The following is a 23,508-nucleotide window of genomic DNA, read 5'->3' as shown; positions in this document are numbered from 1 at the left end:
TATAGCAACGGTCACCCGTTTGTTGTTTGATTCAACAGCCATTTGCATCAGAGGCAAATTGAACAGTGTCATGGTGTTGCCTGTTATTTGTTAGAGAAACAATTGATATTTTTATTGGTCTGTCATTTTTCCTTACCTGTCATGTTTTAGTTGGTGACAGCATTCGCTGCTTCTGGGCTTTACAGTACAAACAACAGAAAACTCTGCAACACCATGTAGACCTGTATCCTCCGGGTGTGCAAAATGAGCATGCCCACTGGATGATTATAATAATGCATATAAAACATTGTACATGTACTGTAAGTGTAGACTACATAATACATGAAGCGGTGTTATTGGTCTAACAGTAAGTATCCTTATAATATACTATTATATTCAGTGTGTTAGGCCTATATAGAAAACTAATGAATCATTAAGTGACCTTGCTTTATTATACAAGCACCATTCTGGGAAGTGGCGGAGCATCAGATTAAGTAAAACAAAAATAGAATGTTCGCAAGGATGGACCCACCAATGTCACAATCTAACAGAAATCCTGCTCTCACAGCATTACTATGACCAATGGTTAGGACTATTGATTGTTATTTATACGTTATTACAACCAGATTAATTAGACAAGGACAGGCTTCATTATTCTCAACATTGGATATTTCATTACTATTGTGTTTTTCTCTGTGGGGCTAGGGCTGGAACATCTTGTTTCTAACAGGTCAAACTCATAAACAACCCATTGTAGATAGATGGGAATATGGTAGACAGCCATCTAGCTGCCTAGAATAGATGGTTAACGTGATAGCTAGCTAACTAAACAGTTTACCGGTGTGCTACATCATCCTGGCAGTCACATGCCACCTCATTTTACTGCAGTTTAGGCCTACTCATGCAGGCAATGCCTTTTGCTTGGCTGCTTTTTGGGGAAATCTGCCAACTTTAATTTCCAAAAATAGTTGTGTTCCCAGTCGTAGGAACCATGCTACAAGTGAACAACACGATCCAAATGTTTATTTTGACATGTGAAAACTTAGTAGCTAGCTTAACCATCTAGCTGTATAGCTTGACAAAACAGTTGGGTTATGTTCAGTACAACAGAGCGGTGCGCAACGTTGAATTCAACGGAAACAGTACAGTACTGAATGACCAGTTGATAAACATTGTGATTATGGTGGCCCAGGTGGGAGATTGCCATATGGTGTGCTGCACAAGTTTTGCGATTTCAAATGTCACACCCATATTGGTCAGGCCACACCTCTCCACACCCACCAAACAGGCGAAAAAGTACCCGAAAGGCTGTTGAAGAACAGCGCACACCGTTTTGAGGAAACGTATCATTCATTACAAACTGTCACGCAACGTTGAATCAAACTGAACTCACCCCAGAAGTTTGAACATTCCATATGTGTAACATCACCCACTTCAGGCTAGTATTATTATGTGATAAGTTATGATTGAGATATTTGCATCTTTTTTATTTAGATTTTTGCATCTTGAGACTTCTCCAGAATAAAAATGTGTGTACTGCTCTACATGTGTATTTTATACAAATGCTATTTCAACAACACTAGCTAGGTTATATAGGTACATGAAACACTATTTTATACTGCGACACCCATTTCAATATTTTTGTGTCCTTCATACAGTTTCTACATAACTGCAGAGAATTGCCTAGGCCTGCCTCATTTTTGCCTGGAGAGTCACCTCCTCAGTGTTTCTGTATCTGAAGCCGTTGGCTGGTTCTGAACCGTTTGGCTCTTTCTCCACAAGCAAGCAACCTTACAATGTATCCCAATTGCTTTTCAATCTAATTTTTTTAAGGATTTATCAAATGCTACACTTATGTAATCAAAACACATCGCTCATTTGGGATTTTAACTATCAAGCCGCCATCTCGGAGTAGATTTATAACTCTTTATTGTGACTATATTTTAGAAAATAGAGGTGGAGGAAGAGATTCCATATAAGGAGCACAGCAGAGAAGGCACCCGTTGTGTGATCTGGACAGTTTAAGTAAGTGTTTTCTTGGCTTTTCTCGTGATTAGATGTAATATAAAATATACTACGAGACGCATTCATTGTACACTATTGTTTGTTGGTCGTTATGGTCAATTATTTCACTGTCACCAATGTTTATTTTGGTAATTTCAACAGGGTGGGGGATGGGCAGCGTAAGCGTGTGTGCGCGCGAAAGAATGTGTGTATGTGTGTGTGTGCGCGCGTGTGGTGACTAGCAGCTTGCTTCCTGTTCCTACCTACAACTTCACAGGGTTTGTAAAGTTGCTTGTTTACAAGCCAGTTTTTAACTGTATGATAATCACTGCCAAATATTTTAGATAAACCATTAGAACACTTTGACCATCTGAGCGGTTGTAAACGCAGATTTGTGGCCACAAATCTAGGTGTGATGTGCAAGGTTTGTTGTGATACATAGCTAGACACACATAAACATGCTAACGTTAACAACCATTAACTGTTGCTAAGTACATAAAAGGGATGTGGAATGATGTATTTAGCCATATGTTAACTTCTATGTAATAAAGGAACAAAATCAGAGCTTATTGACAATTCAACCCATGAGTGTGGGGGAGGGGAACCCAGAGTCAAAGCCAGACGACTCTAGCTCAACTTCCTTACAGTATAGCCTAGTTGAAATCCAGGAAATCATTAGTAAGGTTATGTAGTTATCTAGCCAACTACATAGGCTACACATATGATTTTCCTGCTGTATTGCTTAACCTAAGAATTAGTCTTTAATTGACATTTTGTAGGTTAAGCCTAGCTCTTGTTTAAAAATATATTGACCTGAATAGTGCAGTCTGACCACTGCTGTATTATATTATGGGAATATTCAATAAGTGAAAGTATCTATGATAATTACAATAGAACAAAGTTTATAACCCAATACTAGTCCAGTTAATTATCTGATTTACACACCTGTTTATATTCATATTTCATATAGACATGAAGTTTATTGTATTTGCTATGGAAACGTTTCGCTTAAACAATGTCTCACCCTCACTCTTATGTAGCTAGTGGTGGAGTAGCACAGTTATGTAACTGGTGCTTGACAGTAGACTGAAGGAACATGTGGGGGATGGGAAGGATGAGTGGATTTCAGTTCTACAGCAGCAGTTCTTTGTTTCATAGCTAGATTGCCAGGACAATGACAGAACAAGACATCAATATTAAATCATCTTTTATTAGTTCCCATACCAACCCATATTTAATTTAAATGGCACATATTGTCAGAGATAGTCATTTACAAATTGAAATACAGTCAGAATTATGATCTTCAGGCTAGGTCTTATTGTGTGTTCATGTGCTATTGGAAACTTGGGACTACTGATGAAACTCCCTGATACGCCAAGCTCCTGGAATCATCATAACTACGCATTTACAATGTCCAAAACAATTCATGTGAGCTTCCAAGTTGGAAAAACTTGTGGGAAACCTGGAATGTTTTGCCCTACGTTTTACAGTTAGGCTAGACAGTTTTATAAGTTTCTTCTTGCAAGGAGTACTTGAACATAAGATTACACCAATAGGCTATCTGACAGTTGGTTGGCCTTATTTAGCCAAAATAATGTATTGAGCCATTGAGGGAAATCAAGTGACATATTTGAGGGAGTGAGGCTTAGTCTAGGCCTAATAGTAATAATGCTGACCTCTCCACAATAATCTGAAGGGGATTCAGCTTGGAAGGAATGATTAAGCCTTGTTGGGGGTTAGGATAAATCAAAAAGGTCTAATGTGTACACACAGAGAGATGTGAAGTTAACTCTTCCCTGGCTAATATAAATCAGTGCCAGGCTCTATGTTATCGACCTTTCCATTTCTCTTTGTTTTTCCTCTGGGGAGCCCAATGATACAAACAGCAGCCCCTCTCCTCTCCCTGTTGACACTAGTCACATCACTAGTCACATGGTGTGTATTGTGACCCCAGAGTCAAGTTCAACATTCTGAATGCCCCGGAGCCTAGAGCACCCAACCACTTTTAGAGTAGTGCCTCTAAAGGCATCAGCATGCTTCAGTTCGGCTGGCGGCTTGCCAAAGTCGGCAAGACGAACCGAACGAGTGTGCTCACATACTCCCTAAAAGACATTTGCTTGAAAAATGAGGAAAAAGCTGCAAAAAAGTGCCGTTTATCAATTTTTTTGAGACGCCAGTATACACTTCCTCAAAATAGTCAGAATTTATCTAACATAACTCAAGAAATCTGTTATTAATTTTATATCTAACTAAGATGTTTGGTGCAGTATTTCGCAATGAAAAATGTGCATGAAAATGAGTCGTCTCTCGTTGAATGACAACAGACTTTATTGAAGAATCCCTACTGTTGACCAATCTCTGGCGAAGGGGCGTGGATTTCGGCTCCGGACATCAGTTTGCTCCTAGAAAAATGTTTGTGTGTCCGAACAGCCGAAAAACCCTCACTGAAGTCCAAAATGGACAAAAACGGCATAAAATTCTTGTCATAATATATGCACAAACTCTTAAGAACTGTTTTGGCTGAGAAGCATGCGGATGCCTTTTGTCCCAAGGCATATCTTTCCTGTGCTGTAAGTAAGACGTTTTGTGACACAGTTTACAACCTACACATGCATAATACATTTTCTTTACATTATTTACAGGTTTTAATTAAACAATTTTGTGAAAAATATATATTTATACTTCCAGATGTTAAGTATGATTTTTACACTAAGAAACGCCCAAACTTGATTTGTTATGAATTGGCCTGGTGCCATATAAGTGGTCTAGATATTTGAAAGTTAATTTATTAATTGGTTGTGTCAGAAAATATTGGAGACACAACTGATATTTCACTCCGTTTGCCCAAACTAGCCTAAACTATTTGTATAACATACATTTGAGATTCATGACTAGGCCTACATTACAGTGCACTACGTTTGAAGAGTCACACAAAGCAGGGATTTAGCCAATACATGAATCACTGAGACAGGTTTGAACAGTGCAAATGGGTAAGCCTATTACTAGGGTGTTGGCTAAGGGAAGAGTAACATTCCAAATACATCTGTCACGTGAATACTCCACTCACATTTCCCTTAATGGGTTCTAAAGATTTTCACTGGAATAGTTAAACACGCTGGGAAGAATGATTGTGTTGGTCAAGCAGAGCGATCAATGGAGGAGGAGGCAGCTTTTTTTGGGAGCACATAAAATGTAGGCCAATGTTCAAAACATTTGTTTGCAGCCAAATAGGATAAAGGCAGATTTACTCTTTTTAAGTAGCAGTAAGCTAAGAGTGACCTGCTTGGGGATAAAGGCTGTGTTTACATTGGCTGGTCTTTTAGATGGTGTACATAACTTCATGAGACGTCTGATCTAATATGAGAAAACATGTGAAACCGATTTGTGTGTTACTGAGTTTAGGACTGTTATAAATTAGGAGTAGGCCTATATTAACTGGGTTTTCTTTTTCACAATATTAATATAAGGTTGGCTAATGAAGTGCTAGTGGAATGGAATAAGGAAGCTCCTTATAACCTTTATTTGTTTGATTTAGGCCTAAACCTGAGCACAATGACTCGCTTTCCATGCACGGCTATCTATTACATCTAACTAAAGTTATCAGGGATTTGGCATGGACCATTCTCTGGTTTTGGATGGCCTAATTAAACTGTTCACTGCAGTTTTCGCTGGGCCTGTGAAAACAGCTCTGTCTCACCCTTGGTCACAAGGAAGACTGTGAAAGGGAGTTGGGACTTGGGAGGGAAGTGGAGGGTGGTTATTGACCAATCCTTTTACAGTGACTAGATTGTTGGCCCATGTGTATCAAAGATGTGCTGCACAAGTTTAACAGTGACCTAATGAATTGTTCATGTCCATTGTTAGTACTACTAAATGTAGTTTTTGCATTAAATAGCCTAATGATTGTTGAATGTACAATGTACAATGCGATAGAAACAGTGTGAATGATGAGCAAAGGTCTAGATTCTAGAATGAGGGAATTAGGCTAATTCCCACATATTGTACATTGCCTTCATTGCAGAATGTAGGCTACAATAAAACATTTGAAAATACAGCAAGCTAGCAAACATGTTAAACTGCCATTTAATGACATGCTGGGTCTGTGGGATCTCGTTCTTCCAGCGCTGAGCCAAGTAGCCTGGCTAAGCATTTCCAGGATCTGTACTCCCAGTGTAATCCTAGCCTATCTTTCCCCATCTTAGAAACTCTACTATGGAATGTGATATGTGCTGCAATAACAGGGGGGGAAGGAAAGGATGAGGAGTTCCTCTGCTCTTAGGTCTTTCTCATATAGGCCATCGCTTACAACAGTGGTTGTCAAAGAGGGTCGTGGTTTTGGGGCATCGCGAGTGTGAAACTGAATAGGAAAAGTATATAATTTTCATCCATATTTTAATAGTCTACATGTAGCCTGCCATTTGCATGTTATATACCTTTGCCTATTTAATCTGGTTTCTAATATAATTGTTAATCAACAGGAATTCAGCAAAAACTTTTGGGGGGCTAATTTAGGAAATCTGTCCCCAAGTACAGCGGCTAAATCTAGTTGCCTACCCCTGGCCTAGAGTATTGCACAAAATTGTTTAAAAAAATTATAAAAAAACTTTTGACTAATGACCAGTCATCAGCATAGGTGCTCGAAGGTGGGCACATATATCAGATTAGTGAACTGAAAGGACTCGCTTAAGATTCTGTGGTTTTGCCTCACAAAAACAGAGTAGGTCTACGTTTATATTATCCATATAAAATACTTGTAAAAAATCTAATACGGAGGCATATTTGCCAGAACAGTAAAAAGCTATGCCCCAATTTCATTGATGATGTTCATATGTCAGATAGGCCTAGTATGGGTGGCTACTGGCTGTACGTCTAAAGATAGCTGCAACATTGCTGCCTTCAATATTATGGGATGAACATGTAACATTCTGGTGAATTAATTATTGTATTTGTGAGGAAGAAAAGGGCTACCCACTTGGCAACAAGCATTATGTGGGCAGGCAGCCCTTCAAAGTGATAGTGTGCAGTGCAGACAGACCATGCTTTCCCTCCGATCCTGCAACCACTGCTGCATACAGGTAGGCCATATGATTCTGCTTGCTCTGGACTCCAGAGAAGTGACATGATATCCCTAGTTTATGTTGGCTACTAACATGAATGACTTTCAGCTAAAAATGCAGGTGTAAAAGTTTAGTTCTGTATGCATTGCGTTTTTGTCTGTAATGACAGGCTACATTTGCGCAACGATTGTGCGTGCATGTACGTGCGTGGGGGTCGCAAGCTTCGAACCACTGTTTTTTGGGGGTCGCGGGTCAAAAAGTTTGACAACCGTTGACTTACGACTTCTCTTAAATCTTTAATGAAAAGTGATCCCTGGTGTATAGGCTACTGTGTTGACTCTCATCAAATGGGCAAGAGGCTCTCCTCTCTTAGCACCTTTCAATCTGAAACTGTGTTACTTTGGCTAGGCTATTTGCTGATTTGGGTATCAAGGACCATCCTGCTACGGCTTAATAATTAAAGACAAATCTGATGGCTGTAATTTAGCAAAACAAATGTTTTGCTATGATGTTGTCTGCAGAAGTAGTATGGAGAAGCAGACTTGAAGATTATAATTGATTGTCCCACTGTTTGTGGGTTAGGCTAGCCTTACACTAAAGGCTGCGTATGATGCCAATGCAGTGGTGTAAAGTACTTAAGTAATACTTTACAGTATTTTTACCTAAGTAGTTTTTTGTGGTATCTGTACTTTACTATTTATATTTGTGACAACTTTGACTTTTATCTCACTACATTACTAAAGAAAATAATGTACTTTTTACATAGATTTTCCCTGACATCCAAAAGTAGTCGTTACATGTTGAGTACTTAGCAGGACAGGAAAATGGTCCAATTCACGTACTTATCAAGAGAACATATGGGCTGCGTTTCATACTCAAAGTAGACAGCCCTCGTCCCTAAACCCTCAGCCCTATGCCCTTGGGGAATCTCCGCGGCCATATTTGTTGTCGGTCCAAGTGATTAGCATAGCAAGGGAAGTTTGCAACGTAGGTCCCTCAGCCCTCGTTTTTTAATGGAGTTTGCGAGTGTACAATTATGTTCACTTTGGGGCCTGAAACACCCCATAATTCAATTTGCGAAGATTGTACATCTGCTAAGAAATGTCCGCCAAAACTTAAAACCTAAATGTCAATATGGAGTCAACATACAAGTGTAAGTAAAAACGAATGTAAATAAGTTAGAAATTGTGCTACTAATGCACAAACACATCTTATAAAAGTAATTATGTTTTTGTTTGGTTAGCTTTTGGAAATTGTAGAAATAAAACATTTTCCTTCTTCAGAAGTAGCTAGGCAGGCTAACTTTAGTTAGCTAATTAATAGTAGCTGTATATTAATAATTATATAGTTAATATAAGTAGACATGCAATCCCATGCCCTGCAAGTGTATACTCATCAGACGTCATAAGAAGTGTCCACTTAATTTGAGGGCTGAGGGGACAGGGTGTGTATTTAGGTTTGGAATTCAGCCATGGTCATCCCTACTGCCTCTGATCTGGCAGACTCACTAAACACAAATGTAAATGATGTCTGAGTGTTGGAGTGTACCCCTGGCTATCTGTACATTTTAATAACAAGAAAATGGTAACGTCCACTTTGCTTAATATAAGGAATTTGAAATGATTCATACTTTTCCTTTTGGTACTTAAGTATATTTAGATACCAAATACTTTGACTTTTACTCAAGTAGTTTACTGGGTGACTTTCACTTTTACTTGAGTAACTTTCTATTAAGGTATCTGTACTTTTACTCAAGTATGAATTGGGTACTTTTTCCACCACTGTGCCAATGATCCATCGCATTTGTTTTCTAATGTGTATTCATAGATTTTAATCAGCATCTCTTTTCTTCTTTGTCCTCAGACTGAAAAGGGATTACTGTCAGTTATCTGAATGACACTCGGGCACATGGTAAGCACACTAACCTCCCTCTATAAACTAGCTGATGTCTGAGGTAAATCTCTAATGTTGAGTCTTTGCGTTAACAAACATTTTCATAAATGCCTGCTTGTACTATCAAAGCTGTTGCAGGTTGTTTTATTATGAGTGAGGAATGAAGGGGGCTATTGGTGATGAACCTCGTGCCTCATAGCGAAAGGCAGACTTGTTGCACCCACACAATGATCACTGTAACTTTAGGTCATTAGTGAGCAAAATGTGCTGCTTGAAAAACGTGCCTCTAAATGCTGTAGATTAAAGGGAAACTCCACTCAAACACTATCCTTTGGTATTTATTCCATTAGTCCACTGTTGATACAACATTTTGCATGCCAGCAGTCAAGTTTTCAAGATATTGAACTTTAAAGAAGGAAAGTGTCACCGGTTACATCATCTTGATGATGCAACTAATAAAAAAAAATACCCAATATATATTTTTTGTGGATTTTCCCTTTAAAGCAGTGCTGCTTGTAAAATATATAATCTACTAGATTGGAACCACACTATCAGGAGTTTAGTTTAGAAAGTGATAGGCTGCTATCCTATTACTGGCTTTTTGTCATAGCCATCAAGTAGTATTTGGGGAAAAATCTAAAGTTGCATATCGCAATATTATTTTGGGACAATAATATATCGATATTTGACTCCAAGTATAGAATTATTACTTTTTTGCTACTGTGGATAGCACTAACTAGCTAACCATTTCACTTCGGTTACACCAGCCTCATCACGGGAGTTGATAGGCTTGAAGTCATAAACAGCGCAATGCTTGACGCACAACGTTTGAATGAATGTTTACCTGCCTGCTTCGGCCTACCACCACTCAGTCAGATACTTGTATGCTTGTATGCTCAGTCAGATTATATGCAACGCAGGACACGCTAGATAATATCTAGTAATATCATCAACCATGTGTAGTTAACTAGTGATTATGATTGATTGTTTTTTATAAGATAAGTTTAATGCTAGCTAGCAACTTACCTTGGCTTACTGCATTCGCGTCTCCTTGTGGAGTGCAACGAGAGAGAGGCAGATCGTTATTGCGTTGGACTAGTTACCTGTAAGGTTGCAAGATTAGATCCCCGAGCTGACAAGGTGAAAATCTGTCATTCTGCCCCTGAACAAGGCAGTTAACCCACCGTTCCTAGGCCGTCATTGAAAATAAGAATGTGTTCTTAACTGACTTGCCTAGTTAAATAAAGGTAAAAAATATATATATATAAATGTTTTCGGCAAATCGGCACCCAAAAATACCGATTTCTGATTGTTATGAAACCTTGAAATCGGCCTTAATTAATCTGCCATTCCGATTAATCGGTCGACCTCTAGTTGAAATCATCAGGATGCCTGGACTTTTTCAATAAAAAATAAAAAATAATTTTCTGGATGGGATAAAAATATATAAACTAAAACCAGATATATGGTATGAATAAAAGATAATGGGCCTATATATATTTTTATAATCTTTGAAAACTATCATTCACCAAAATAAAGGGAGGAAGGGATAATAATAATAAAAAAATGAATCTAGCAGTGTTAATTCTCATTATGTTTGAGAAAATGACCTTGCATCATTCATGGCAAAATGCATAGAATTAGGTTTAAAACTGCAACATGGAGAAATTTCTAGAATTGCAGCAAATGAGCTTAAAATGTAACAATTGCTCTATACCGCCAAGATGTGGGGGCTCAACATTTTTCTCAGAAATTCAGCTGCGCCAACGGGGCAGCCGTGCCCATTTCCAAAGCCCCTGCCACACCCACCACCTAAGCCCCATTTTGATCCAGAAAAAACTCTGGTCTTACAATATCAGAAGTGCTTTCTCGAACATTGTCTTTGAACTACAGAAGGTTTTATCATGTAGCATTGAACAGAAAGCTTTAGGCTACATACCTCTCATGCTTTCACACTACAGGGGAAAAGGATTGTCTACCACTCTTCAGTGGTTTCTAAATGTCAACCTGAAGTCAGATGTACGTTGATATAAGTACAGTCAAGGGGAAGTGTGTGTGTGTGTGAGTTCATACCCAAAATAATGCATTTTTTTATGACAATGTTGCTGCTAGGCTTATGTGTAGATTACTATCGACCAAGTTAGACGACACAATGACATTTGCTTACTGCTGCCGTTGTCTCTTACTTTAGGGGCATCAATGAGAGGTGGATTGAATATGGGCTAAATTACAAAGGGATGGGCTGAATGTTATGTTGGGATGATCTTTTTGAAGCTTTGATTAAAGGGGAACTCATTACCATCTATGTTATTGCGTTGTTACCATTGTTTACTTACAATCTTGGGCCTGTAATGAATGCATCAAGCATTCTGCTTGCTAAACAGGTCTAACGATACTCTACTGTAAATATAGTGAAGATCGGCAAGTGTACGCCAGACAGACCTGGGAGCATGTCTCATAACCCTTTCACATACAAAAGAGGCATTTTGTAGTGCTGCAGTATCAGTTTCCTAAAAACGGCTTAGTTTTAACCCTCCTGCTTGTCTTGCAGGTGCTGAGACTGGTGGACTGTACACTTTCAAAACATATTTGTTGTGAAAACAGACTTACTACTGTGGTAAGTAGGGTCCTACATATTAGTTTATCTATTGTGTTTTTGGCTAAATGCTGTGTAATTAATTTATTATTTTTATTGGATGTCTCTAATTCTCAGCTCTGTGAGCATAATGTGACAATCGTTATTGTAGTATAGCCTAGTTACTGGGGGAGGAAAAGCTCTCAAGGCAGCAGGCAGTCCTGTTCCGCTATGGCTCTGATGTACTGTAGTGAGTGGATAGTAGGCACAGTGAAGATAGAAAGTGCTGTAAGGTCACCAGGGTAGAGTGGAACCATTTTACTTGCATATGCGCCTAAGTATTCTGCTGTGTGACCTGACATTTTAATTTAGGAGCACCAGTGCGTCTATATTATCCCAAATAATACCTACATTTCTTTGTGTGTACCCTCAGAAAGTATTCACACCCCTTGACTTTTCCCACATTTTGTTGTGTTACAGCCTGAATTTAAAATGTATTAAATGTAGATTTTTTTAAATTAAAAATTAAAAGCTGTATTCAACCCCTTTTGTTATGGCAAGCCTAAATAAGTTCAGGCATAAAAATAAGTAGTCAAATAAGGTGCATGGACTCACTCTGTGTGCAATAATGATGTTTAACATGATTTTTGAATGACAACCTCATTTCTGTACACAACACATACAATTATCTGTAAGGTCCCTCAGTTGAGCAGTGAATTTCAAACACATATTCAACCACAAAGACCAGGGAAGTTTTCCAATGCCTCGCAAAGAAGGGCACCTGTTGGTTAAAGGGTAGAAATATAAAAAGCAGACAGTGAATATCCCTTTGAGCATGGTGAAGTTATTCATTACACTTTGGGTGGTGTATCAATACACCCAGTCACTATAAAATACAGGCATCCTTCCTAACTCAGTTGCCAAAGAGGAAGGAAACCGCTCAGGGATTTCACCACGAGGCCAATGGTGACTTCAAAACAGTTAGATTGTCTGTGATAGGAGAACACTGAGGATGGATCAACAACATTGTAGTTACTCCACAATACTAACCTAGTTGACAGAGAGAAAAGAATGAAGCCTGTACAGAATATAAATATTCCAAAACATGTATCCTGTTTGCAACAAGGCACTGAAGTAATATTGCAACAACAAAAAATGTGCAAAGCTATTCACTTATTTTCCTGAATCAATGTATTGTATTAGATTTGCCTCAAAAAAAATTTAATTTTACATTTTTTATTTAACCTTTATTTAACCAGGTAGGCAAGTTGAGAACAAGTTCTCATTTACAATTGCGACCTGGCTAAGATAAAGCAAAGCAGTTCGACACATACAACAACACAGAGTTACATGTAACAGTATAACTTTAGACCGTCCCCTCGCCCATACCCGGGCGTGAACCAGGGACCCTCTGCACACATCAACAACAGTCACCCAAGTGACATCCCAAGTGACATCACCAAGTGACATCACCAATTGAAACGCTATTTAGCGCGCACCACCGCTAACTAAGCTAGCCGTTTCACATCCGTTACATACACATGGAGTAAAACAAAACATACAGTCAATAATACAGTAGAAACAAGTCTATATACGATGTGAGCAAATGAGGTGAGATAAGGGAGGTAATACGGCCGGTTATAATACAGCCTGGAATCGAACCGGGGTCTGTAGTGACGCCTCTAGCACTGAGATGCTGTGCCTTAGACCGCTGTGCCACTCGGGAGCCCATTATAGATTTAAGTTGTCCGAATAGACAAGTAATAAAAATTCCAGCAAAAATCACAATATCAAACAATTAGGCTACTCTGATCATAATTGGATCATAATTGGATTGAAGTGTCATCTGGATGCAATGTTTAGCTCACTGTCCTCCCAATCTCTGCAGAGTGTATCGGAGTGTAATTATTGTAGGCATGCATTGACAGGCATGAGTGGTCTTTCAATCATGCAGTAGCGAGATGCGTTTTTGCGATCAAAGCGAGTCTCGCTGTGTTTGCACATTTGTTGATAATAATTGCTAATGAGTTATTTGCCCAGTTATAGCAATTTTTTGGTCAGCAATGAAAATTCTGGAAACGTCATGGTGTGTGCATCAGCTATGTGTGGGCTGTTGCCAGAGGAGAGAGGGCGAGAGAGAGACTTGCGCAGCAGGTTAAATAATTATATACAGACTAACAAGATAACTAGACAATCTACACAATATGTTTTGAATTGGCTATCTCCCTAGTTGACTATTTAGTTATTAGCATGGATTAAAGTCATTGTCATGTCCGATGGCCTAAAATAACTTTCCACAGGCACTCGTGTATAACCAGGGTGCGCACTTGATGAAAACATACTCCGGTTGTAAAACCGCCTCTCAAGCGCTCAAAATTGTCTAAGTTCTTCTTAATTTTTTACTGTCCATGTAATTCTGACAAAATAAAAATAACAAAAATTGTATAACCTAATTGACAAGTAACTCCTGTGCTGTCAAGGTCTCCCCTGAACACTGAATATATCTTAACCTTTACATACATAGTGAACAAAAAGTTTCAACCGAATGTGTAAAGTGTTGGTCCCATGTTTGAAGTAAACAATCCCAGAAATGTTCCAGACACACACAAAAAATGAATTTCTCTCAACTTCTTGGCACAAATTTGTTTACATCCCTGTAGGTAAGCATATCATCTTTGCCAAGATAATCCATCCACTTGACAGGTGTAGAATATCAAGAAGCTGATTAAACAGCATGATCATTACACATGTGCACTTTGTGCTGGGAACAATAGAAGGCCACTTTAAAATGTGCACACATACCACATTTTGTCACATAACTTGAGACATATGTGGTATTGTGTTTTGGGGGAGCTTGCTATTGGCATGCTGACTGCACGAATGTCCACCAGAGCTGTTGCCAGAGAATTGTTCATAAGCCGCCTCAAACGTTGTTTTGGAATTTGGCAGTATATCCAACCGGCCAAACAACCGCAGACCAATTATAATCACACCAGCCCAGGATCTCCACATCCGGCTTCTTCACCTGCAAAATAGTCTGAGGGAGTGCTGAGGTATATTTCTGTCTTTAATAAACCTTTTTTGTGGGGAGAAAACTCATTCTGATTGGTTGGGCCTAGCTCCCCAGTGGGTGGGCCTGGCTTCCAAGAGGGTGGGCCTATGCCCCTCCCAGGTCCAACCAATGGCTGTGCCTTTGCCCAGTCATGTGAAATAGATTCGGAGAGCTACTGGGTGTGCAGGCTTTTGCTCTAGCCCTGCTTGAACATAAGCACATTGTAGAAAAAAAAATCAGCTGCTCAACAGGACTTTGATAAGCTGACTCTGGTGTGTTTGAGTGGGGTTCGATAAGAAGCCTGCATACCCACTAGCTCTCCAGATATTTTGTACAGTAGCCTATCAGTGCAGTATTTTACTTTGTTGGGGGTTAAGTGCCTTGCTCAAGGCCACAACGGCGGGAGATATAATACATGGGATCAGAGACCAGCAGCCTTGTGAAGTGGTTCCTGACCATCATACAACATGCTTTTCAGTCACCTTTTTGGCCCATGGAGTTACAGACCTTTTTGTTGTTGTTGGGACAAGTGTCTGGAGCATTCGGTCAATACAAATCTGACTTACTAAAAAAGTGAATGTCAAGCCCTGAATAGTGGTGACTGCATCATGTTATGGGTATCCTTGTAATTGTTTAGGACTGGGGAGTTTTTCAGTATAAAATAAATGGAATGGAGCTAAGCATAGGCAGAATCCTAGAGGAAATGCTTGTTGTCTGCTTTTCACCAGACACTGGGAGATTAATTCACCTTTCAGCAGGACAATAACCTAAAACACAAGGCTAAATCTACACTGGAGTTGCTTACCAAGAAGACAGTGAATGTTCCTGAGTGACCGACTTACAGTTTTGACTTAAATCTACTGGAAAATCTTATGGCAAGACCTGAAAATGGTTGTCTAGGAATGATCAACAACCAATTTGACAGAGCTTGAATAATTGTTTTAATATAATGGGCAAATGTTATATAATGGGCACATTCCAGTTTTTGAAGGCACTATACATTTTTCAACAAGAGTGCACATGTGCTCCTTGAAAAAAAGGTCAGTGTAGAGCCTTGGTGACTCTTGCATAACTCACTCAGGCAGATCAGGTTTCAGACCTCAGACCTCTCTGCACTGAAGTGGCAGGGATCCTCTGCAGAACAGTCTTGTGATAAGCCTAATAGCTTGGTAGCATTGAATGAAGAATATTCTCTATTTTGAGAACATTATAGATTGAATAAAAGATCTCACAGGTCTACACTGGCTATTTGTATGTTGTGGTAGTGACGACTTCTTTGCCTTTACTAAATGGACCTTGCAAGTGCTCCTGACATTGTGATTTATACTAGTATACTGCCCTACCAAGCAAAAAGGCAGTAACTGCTCATAGCATGGAACTGAGAAAAATGGCTTTTATTTACCTTGGATACGTCCACATGATTAATGAACTCAGTTTTGACCAAATGAGCACTTACTGCCTTTTTGCTTGGTAGGGCAGTATATTGTTGGTCTACAATTGTTGACTTTACAATTGGAAGCAAGATGAATCGCTGTAGTTGATGAATAAGCTCTGGATCAAAAGGTGTAGAATTTTGTGATTGGGTTTATTATAGTTTGTTAGGCCTGTTGATTCACTCCCCAGTCCTATATCTGCTGTGAACAAAGTGCTACAGGCTCCATTTATTAGTATCCATTTATCAGTATGCATTTATGAGGAAGTAGCCTGTAGGCTACACATGTATGAACATTTATATGGATAATAACCACTGTTTCCTGATGTAACAGGAAGTGTGTATTCATTAAACTTTGCAGAGCGCTAAGATAAAGTGATTAGTGAGGAGAAGATGAAAATAACATTTGCATGGCACGTTGGAGTGAATAACGTAATTTCCATGTAAAATTACCCATGAGCAACATGTGAAGTTTATAGGAACATATCAAATTTGGCTACAAATGAAAGGTAAGAGTCTCAATATTTTTGGCATATTAAGGCATAGATACATTGTTCAACCGATTTCCATACTAAAAATAAGGAATAAGCAAAGGCTTTTATTTCTGGTCACACAGATGGGGAAAAAGGGTCTTTAAAAACATCTAATACAGAAAGTCGTAAGGTATTAGAAATACATCAAAACACAATGTTGAATTAAAGGCACCTGCCATCCAATATCAACATTTATATTTAGTTTAGCAGGAATTTGCCTTCTTTAATAAATATTGCCATTTCTCTCCCTCATGAGAAGGGAGGATTAGGGAAGTTCAAAGAAGTAACAAATAAAGGTAGACCTACCAATTAGTTAGTGTTTTTACTGATTACAATTTTGTTTGAATTATTAATTGATTAAAACTTGGCAATTTGTTATCAAATCGGTAACAGCGAGTGAAAAATCAGTAGCACATTAGAATACAGAATAGTCTTTGGCGGTGTACCAATTAAACCGTATACTGGGGTATTTTGAAATATGAATGGTTTGGTTTTCAAAACTGTAAAACATTATATTATAATAAAATACACATTTGGGGAGGGGGTCTGAGGATGTGACACTGCTTAACTTTCTAAGATGTGCCAAAATAAATTATCGCCATATCAAGGGTCTAGCTATGCATTTGGTTTGCTCACTTGCCACTTAGCTAGCAAGATAAAGCTTCTTGGTTACAGCAGAGACAATCAATCCCCTCCTGGAACAAGGTCCCTGCTGCCTACATTTGTTTTGTGCAAAAAATAAATAGCATTTGGAAAGAAATAGTGCCCCTTGTGTGCACTGCTGGTAATACCATATGGTACAGTAATGGTATGAAGATATGAAAATCTTGGTACCGCCCAACCTTAGTACAGTAAAGAAAAATAGAGTATAGTTCAGTACAGTAGTGTTGCACGGTATACCAATACTTCGGTATGAAAAAGGGTTCGGTACTAGGGCTGTGGCGGTCATTACATTTTGTCAGCCGGTGATTGTCAAGCAAATGACTCCCGGTCTCATGGTACTTTTTAATTATTTTAATTTTTTATTTTAAATAAAATACATTTTACCCCTTTTTCTCCCCAATTTCGTGGTATCCAATTGTTGTAGTAGCTACTATCTTGTCTCATCGCTACAACTCCCGTACGGGCTCGGGAGAGACGAAGGTTGAAAGTAATGCGTCCTCCGATACACAACCCAACCAGCCGTACTGCTTCTTAACACAGCGCGCATCCAACCTGGAAGCCAGCCGCACCAATGTGTCGGAGGGTACACCGTGCACCTGGCAACCTTGGTTAGCGCGCACTGCGCCCGGCCCGCCACAGGAGTCGCTGGTGCGCGATGAGACAAGGACATCCCTACCGACCAAGCCCTCCCTAACCCGGACGACGCTAGGCCAATTGTGCGTCGCCCCACGGACCTCCCGGTCGCGGCCGGTTACGACAGAGCCTGGGCGCGAACCCAGGGACTCTGATGGCACAGCTGGCACTGCAGTACAGCGCCCTTAACCACTGCACCACCCGGGAGGCGGTCTCATGGTACTTGACTGCTAATTAACATTAACACGTTTTGCATCTCATGGCTTCCACGCATAGAATGAAAGCCACTGATGCAGACCTTTTGGAACATCTACGTTTTAAAAAGTCTAATAAATCCATTTTAATATAACCGACACTTTAGACAGGTCTAAAGAAACATGATATGAAGAAAATGTAGTCTATTTCAGAAGAACAAAATAGCATACTCTTGTCCTTATGTTAGGAGTTGTCCTTATGTTAGGCCCTGATATGGCTATTATTTTGTATTATTTTATAATATGAAGAATACAATTGAACTTAATAAAATAGAAAGGATATTTTCTCAAAACGATTACAAAGTGTGCACATGCCGCTATTCTGTGTTGAGCCGTTTACAAAGAAACTGTTCTTCGGTATGCTTAATTTAGAGTTATTTGTGCAACTTCAGTTGTGATACAAACATTGGGATATATGTTTTGATTTTTAATACATTCTAAGGCTGCATGATGGGACTCTATTGATGATTTGAAAAAAGTTGCAACTTGCACACACCATCAGTCTCTCATTCAAAATTTGACAAGCGCTTGATAATTTTCTCACCAGACCTTGAATTTCCCAGCGGCATCCCCCTTGTGTGGCCGTAATACCCCCTAAAAAAATAATGCCTTTTGCGGCCAAAATAAGTGGCCATTGTGCCCTTGGGCTGAATATAATAATTATAATTCCCTTCTCCCAGCTGCAGTGCTCCGAAGCACCTCTCACTCACATGGCTCTCTCAGATGTAGCCAATGCCCGTCACGTGATTGGGTCCTTCTCACAGGCATTTTGGCTAAGAAGTAGGCCACAAGTGAATGAAGACCAACACATCGTCGACGTAACAGCACGTGCCCCTCTTATCGAATTCCGTATTGAAGATGTTAGAACTGTTCACATTCAGCCAACAAGATGAGTAGGCCTAACGAACAGCAAAAGCAATAGCCTATGTCTCCCATAGTATAAAAGTTGACCTATTTTATTGGTCAACTTGTCCTTCTATGCGATAAATACATTTTCCAAACATACTCTGGGACAGTTGTGGGATGCGATAGATCCCAAATTAATACAACCACTCACATCCAAAAACCCCAGTTTAAAAGCACTGTTCTGAAAAGTGATGGCAAATGCGATTATGCATGTAATGCTTTATTATAAAGGTGCATTTTTATGGTTAAATGATCTTTCCCGAACTTGAAACTTATGCGCAGCCTTTGTATGCCAGTTAGACTCTACACCGGTTATAAAGCGGATTAATGTGCTTAATTTGAAGAAGTTATTTGGCCACTTTAGTTGTGATACAAACCTTATCAAAACATGTGATGCTATGGGCTAGGCTACATGAGGTGTTCGACTAGGATTTGAAAAAGTTTTGGGGAAAAGGTATGCGCTGTTTGTTGCCTTACTGCACAAGGTGGGCATCATTCACACTTGATACATCATATACATTATGGCTGAATATTGTGACCCATCAGACTATTCTTAATTTGATGTTGTCTTTACATATACTAAATAATATGTTTAAAATTAGTTTTGATTTAGAATGAACCATAATCTTGCACCTGTCTCAGAACATGGGCATTGAAAAATAGCGAATGGAGGACGCTTTTCCTGCAGTTCATTTTCATGCCAGCCAGGTAGGCTATACTCCTGTTGTAAAGTGAAGCAATGTGCTTAATATTAGGAAAGCTGATAGATAAATATAGTAGGTCTAGCCTATAGAAAGCTGATGGGAACCTCTTTTTAACCTGTCTTGGAACGCGGAACCCCTCGCCAACAGCCAATGAAATTGCAGTGCGCCAAATACAAATCAACAGAAATCTCATAAATCACATTTCTCAAACACACAAGTATTAGCCACCATTTTAAAGATACAATTCTCGTTAATCCAGCCACTGTGTCTGATTTTCAAAAATGCTTTACAGCAAAAGCTCCACAAACGATTTTGTTAGGTCTCCACCAAGTCACAGAAAAACCCAGCCATTTTCCAGCCAAAGAGAGGAGTCACAAAAAGCACAAATAGAGATAAAATGAATCACTAACTTTGATGATCTTCATCAGATGACACTCATAGGACTTCATGTTACACAATACATGTATGTTTTGTTCGGTAAAGTTCATATTTATATCCAATAATCTCATTTTACATTGGCGTGTTACGTTCAGTAGTTCCAATACATGCAGTGATTTTGCAGAGAGCCACATGAATTTACAGAAATACTCATTATAAATGTTGATGAAAATACATGTGTTATACATGGAAATATAGATACACTTCTCCTTAATGCAACTACTCAGATTTAAAAAAAACTTTACGGAAAAAGCACAATCTGAGTACGGCGCTCAGAACCCAAAATAGCCAAAATAAATATCCGCCATGTTGCGCAGTCAACATTAGTCAGAAATAGCATTATAAATATTCACTTACCTTTGATGATCTTCATCAGAATGCACTCCCAGGAATCCCAGTTCGACAATAAATGTTTGATTTGTTCCATAAAGTCCATCAATTATGTCCAAATAGCTTCTTTTGTTAGGGCGTTTGGTAAACAAATCCAAACGCGCGTTCAGGTCCAGTCGGACGAAAAGTTCAAAAAGTTATTTTACAGGTCGTAGAAACTTGTCAAACTACGTATATAATCAATCTTTAAGGATGTTTTTTTATCATAAATGTTCAATAATGTTCCAACTGGAGAATTCCATTGTCTGTAGAAAAGCAATGGAACGAGAGCTACCTCTCATGTGAAATGCGCGTGACTGAGAACGAGGCTGCTGCCAGACCCCTTAGTCAAACAGCTCTCATCCGGCCCCCCTTCACAGTAGAAGCCTGAAACAACGTTCTAAAGATGGTTGACATCTAGTGGAAGCCGTAGGAAGTGCAAAATGACCCATATCCCACTGTGTATTCGATAGGGGCTGAGTTCAAAAACATCAAACCTCAGATTTCCCACTTCCTGTTTGGATTTTTTCTCAGGTTTTTGCCTGCCATATGAATTCAGTTATACTCACAGACATCATTCAAACAGTTTTAGAAACTTCAGAGTGTTTTCTATTCAATACTAATAGTAATATGCATATATTAGCATCTGGAACTGAGTAGGAGGCAGTTTACTCTGGGCACGCTATTCATCCAAAAGTGAAAATGCTGCCCCCTATCCCATAGAGAACATCAAAACTCTGTTTTCTTACACAATCGCTTAGCCTATAGAAATGTGGTGCTCTAATGAAGTGTTTGATTAGATTTTTGATGACATCTGCATTGATGATTAGTGGGGCAATAGAGTGCTGAGTACCAGGCAGTTAACAAGTTTGGTAGGCTACTAATGACCACCAGCAGCATCACAGCTTGGAGAAGCCTAATTGACAGTCATTTGGAATTTGACTGCGGTCATGTGGAATTTGACTGCGGTCATGTGGAATTTGACTGCGGTCATGTGGAATTTGACTGCGGTCATGTGGAATTTGACTGCGGTCATGTGGAATTTGACTGCGGTCATGTGGAATTTGACTGCGGTCATGTGGAATTAGAGACAGCGCACACTTTTATAAAATTAACTACTTCTATGCTAATGTTGTTAATCAGTACAATCTTATACGTCCCAAATGAAAGGGAAGCAGATTGTTTGACATCTGTAGCCCTATCAAATCATCCAAAGCAAGTTCAATAACTCAATGAATGCACACACTCCTATTGAATATGCATTAACCTGCATTATGAATAGGCCTAGGTTACTTCTTGATTTACCCAGTTTGTCAATAGAGATTTACCATTCATGTAGTTAGAGTCAAATTGATTGTATGATTGTATAATTGATTCATTAATGCATACATAAAACATTTCAAATGTAATGTTATTGAACTCAAAAGTTGCCCAACGATTGAACAGAGCAGGAGACATTCTGTGGCTTTGACTAATATGCCTTTTTTTTTGCCGTGGTATCTTTTTTGTATTGAGAATCGATATGGTATCAAGTATTGTGAAACTAAACCTGGTATCGGTATTGAAGTAAAATGTATGATATTGTGACAACACTACAGTACAGTCCAGTAGAGTACAGTGCAATGTACTTTACTTTACTGTCCTGTACTGTAGTGAACTGTACTGTACTTTTCTTTACTTTACTGACCTGTACCTACTCTGCTGTGTTGTACTGAACTCTACTTTTATTTATTGTAAGGAACTATACTTTACTTTTCTGTACTGTACTGAACTCTACTTTGCTGTGCTGTACTCTAGTAGACTATGCTCTACTGTGCTGTACTGTGATGTCCAAACTTGTGAAGCATAGACGTCTGTGATTGGTACAGATTTGGTCTGGTCTGTACAAACCAAATTTGGTCTTGTTTGGGGGCGAAGCTCATTAAAATAATTACCAGTGTGTAGAATAATACCCAAACATCCGAAAGAGGACATTACATATTTCTACCTTTGTGTACCTATTCAGGATACAGCACCGTCATTACACAGTTGACTGGCGGCTGACAGAACGTGTTTACATGTCATATTGGGTTCAACATGGGGATTTGTATTTGGCTGTTTAGAAGTTCAAAATTGGGGATCGATTTTTGATCATATTTCCAGAGGTTGCTTTGTGTGAAAACTAGGCTACCTATGGTCTGGGGAGTCCAGCAGTATCAGATGAATGTTGGCATGACAGCTGATCCAGGAAAATAATCTGGTGGAGAGATGGGACCTGTAAGATGGAAAAACAACATAATACTGACCAGTCTGTGACCAAGTCTATACAGGTCCAGAATCCACTTGCATAGGTTTTAAGCTCATTCAGTGAGGTTTAGTGCCTTGGCAATGATTATCTTGCAGTTTTAATGGTTGCTGTGGTTAAGGTGAGGCACCACACTCCGCTTTCTAATCATTTAACAAATCACCTTCATTTTCTAAAATGTGTAATTTCTTAGGGGGGGATGTGTTCCTTTGTGAACACGGGTGCTACGATTTCATTCCTGTGAAACTATAGCATGTGGACTGCATGCTAAGTTATGTTGATAGAATCAAACCTTATTTAGGCTAGGTTATTGGTGTGGAATGCACATCATTGCTGCGTGAGCTTGCATAGAATGTCTGAGGTAGGCTGCACAATACTGAATGTGTCTGAGAAAACTAGGTCAAACTCCGATGTGCATTCGCTCCACTCGGCCCTCAAGGAATGCAGACATTTCACACCTCCACATAGGAGGACGTCCCAGGATGACCCTATTTTTGTGACCTTAGAGCAAAGCTCTGTGGAGAAGCCTTGTGACGGCATTTTCTTTGATCCCAATGCTATCTGTGTGCCAGAGATTAAAATAGGCCAGCGTCTGAGTCAGTGCTCGCACCACACTAGTAGAAATGCCCTTGCCAAGACATGCGATAGCGCATCCATTTCCAACTCGCTTTCAGTTGAGTTGTGTCAACTAGGTTTTACATTGAAGCCATTGTTATTTGCAAGTCCTAGGCT

At 39.3% G+C, this 23,508-nt stretch overlaps 1 protein-coding gene across 3 annotated transcripts in view; it reads left to right on the top strand.

Moving 5' to 3' along the window:
• The first annotated feature begins 1,705 nt into the window (after window positions 1-1,705).
• Window positions 1,706-23,508, top strand: part of LOC109897960 (F-box-like/WD repeat-containing protein TBL1XR1) — a 45,047-nt gene continuing 23,244 nt past the window's right edge. Inside the window, exons 1-3 of one of the 3 annotated variants that reach the window (XM_020492662.2) lie at window positions 1,706-2,004; window positions 8,904-8,951; window positions 11,485-11,550. The gene's annotated coding sequence lies outside the window, so the exon portion shown is untranslated. The remainder of the gene's footprint in view (window positions 2,005-8,903; window positions 8,952-11,484; window positions 11,551-23,508) is intronic. The other 2 variants (XM_020492659.2, XM_020492661.2) reach the window with 2 other exon arrangements.

The sequence above is a fragment of the Oncorhynchus kisutch genome, linkage group LG10 (genome assembly GCF_002021735.2).
Source record: "Oncorhynchus kisutch isolate 150728-3 linkage group LG10, Okis_V2, whole genome shotgun sequence".
Taxonomy (NCBI): Eukaryota; Metazoa; Chordata; class Actinopteri; order Salmoniformes; family Salmonidae; genus Oncorhynchus; species Oncorhynchus kisutch.
Note: the sequence above shows the minus strand (reverse complement) of the source record. Positions and strands in the feature narration are given on the sequence as shown.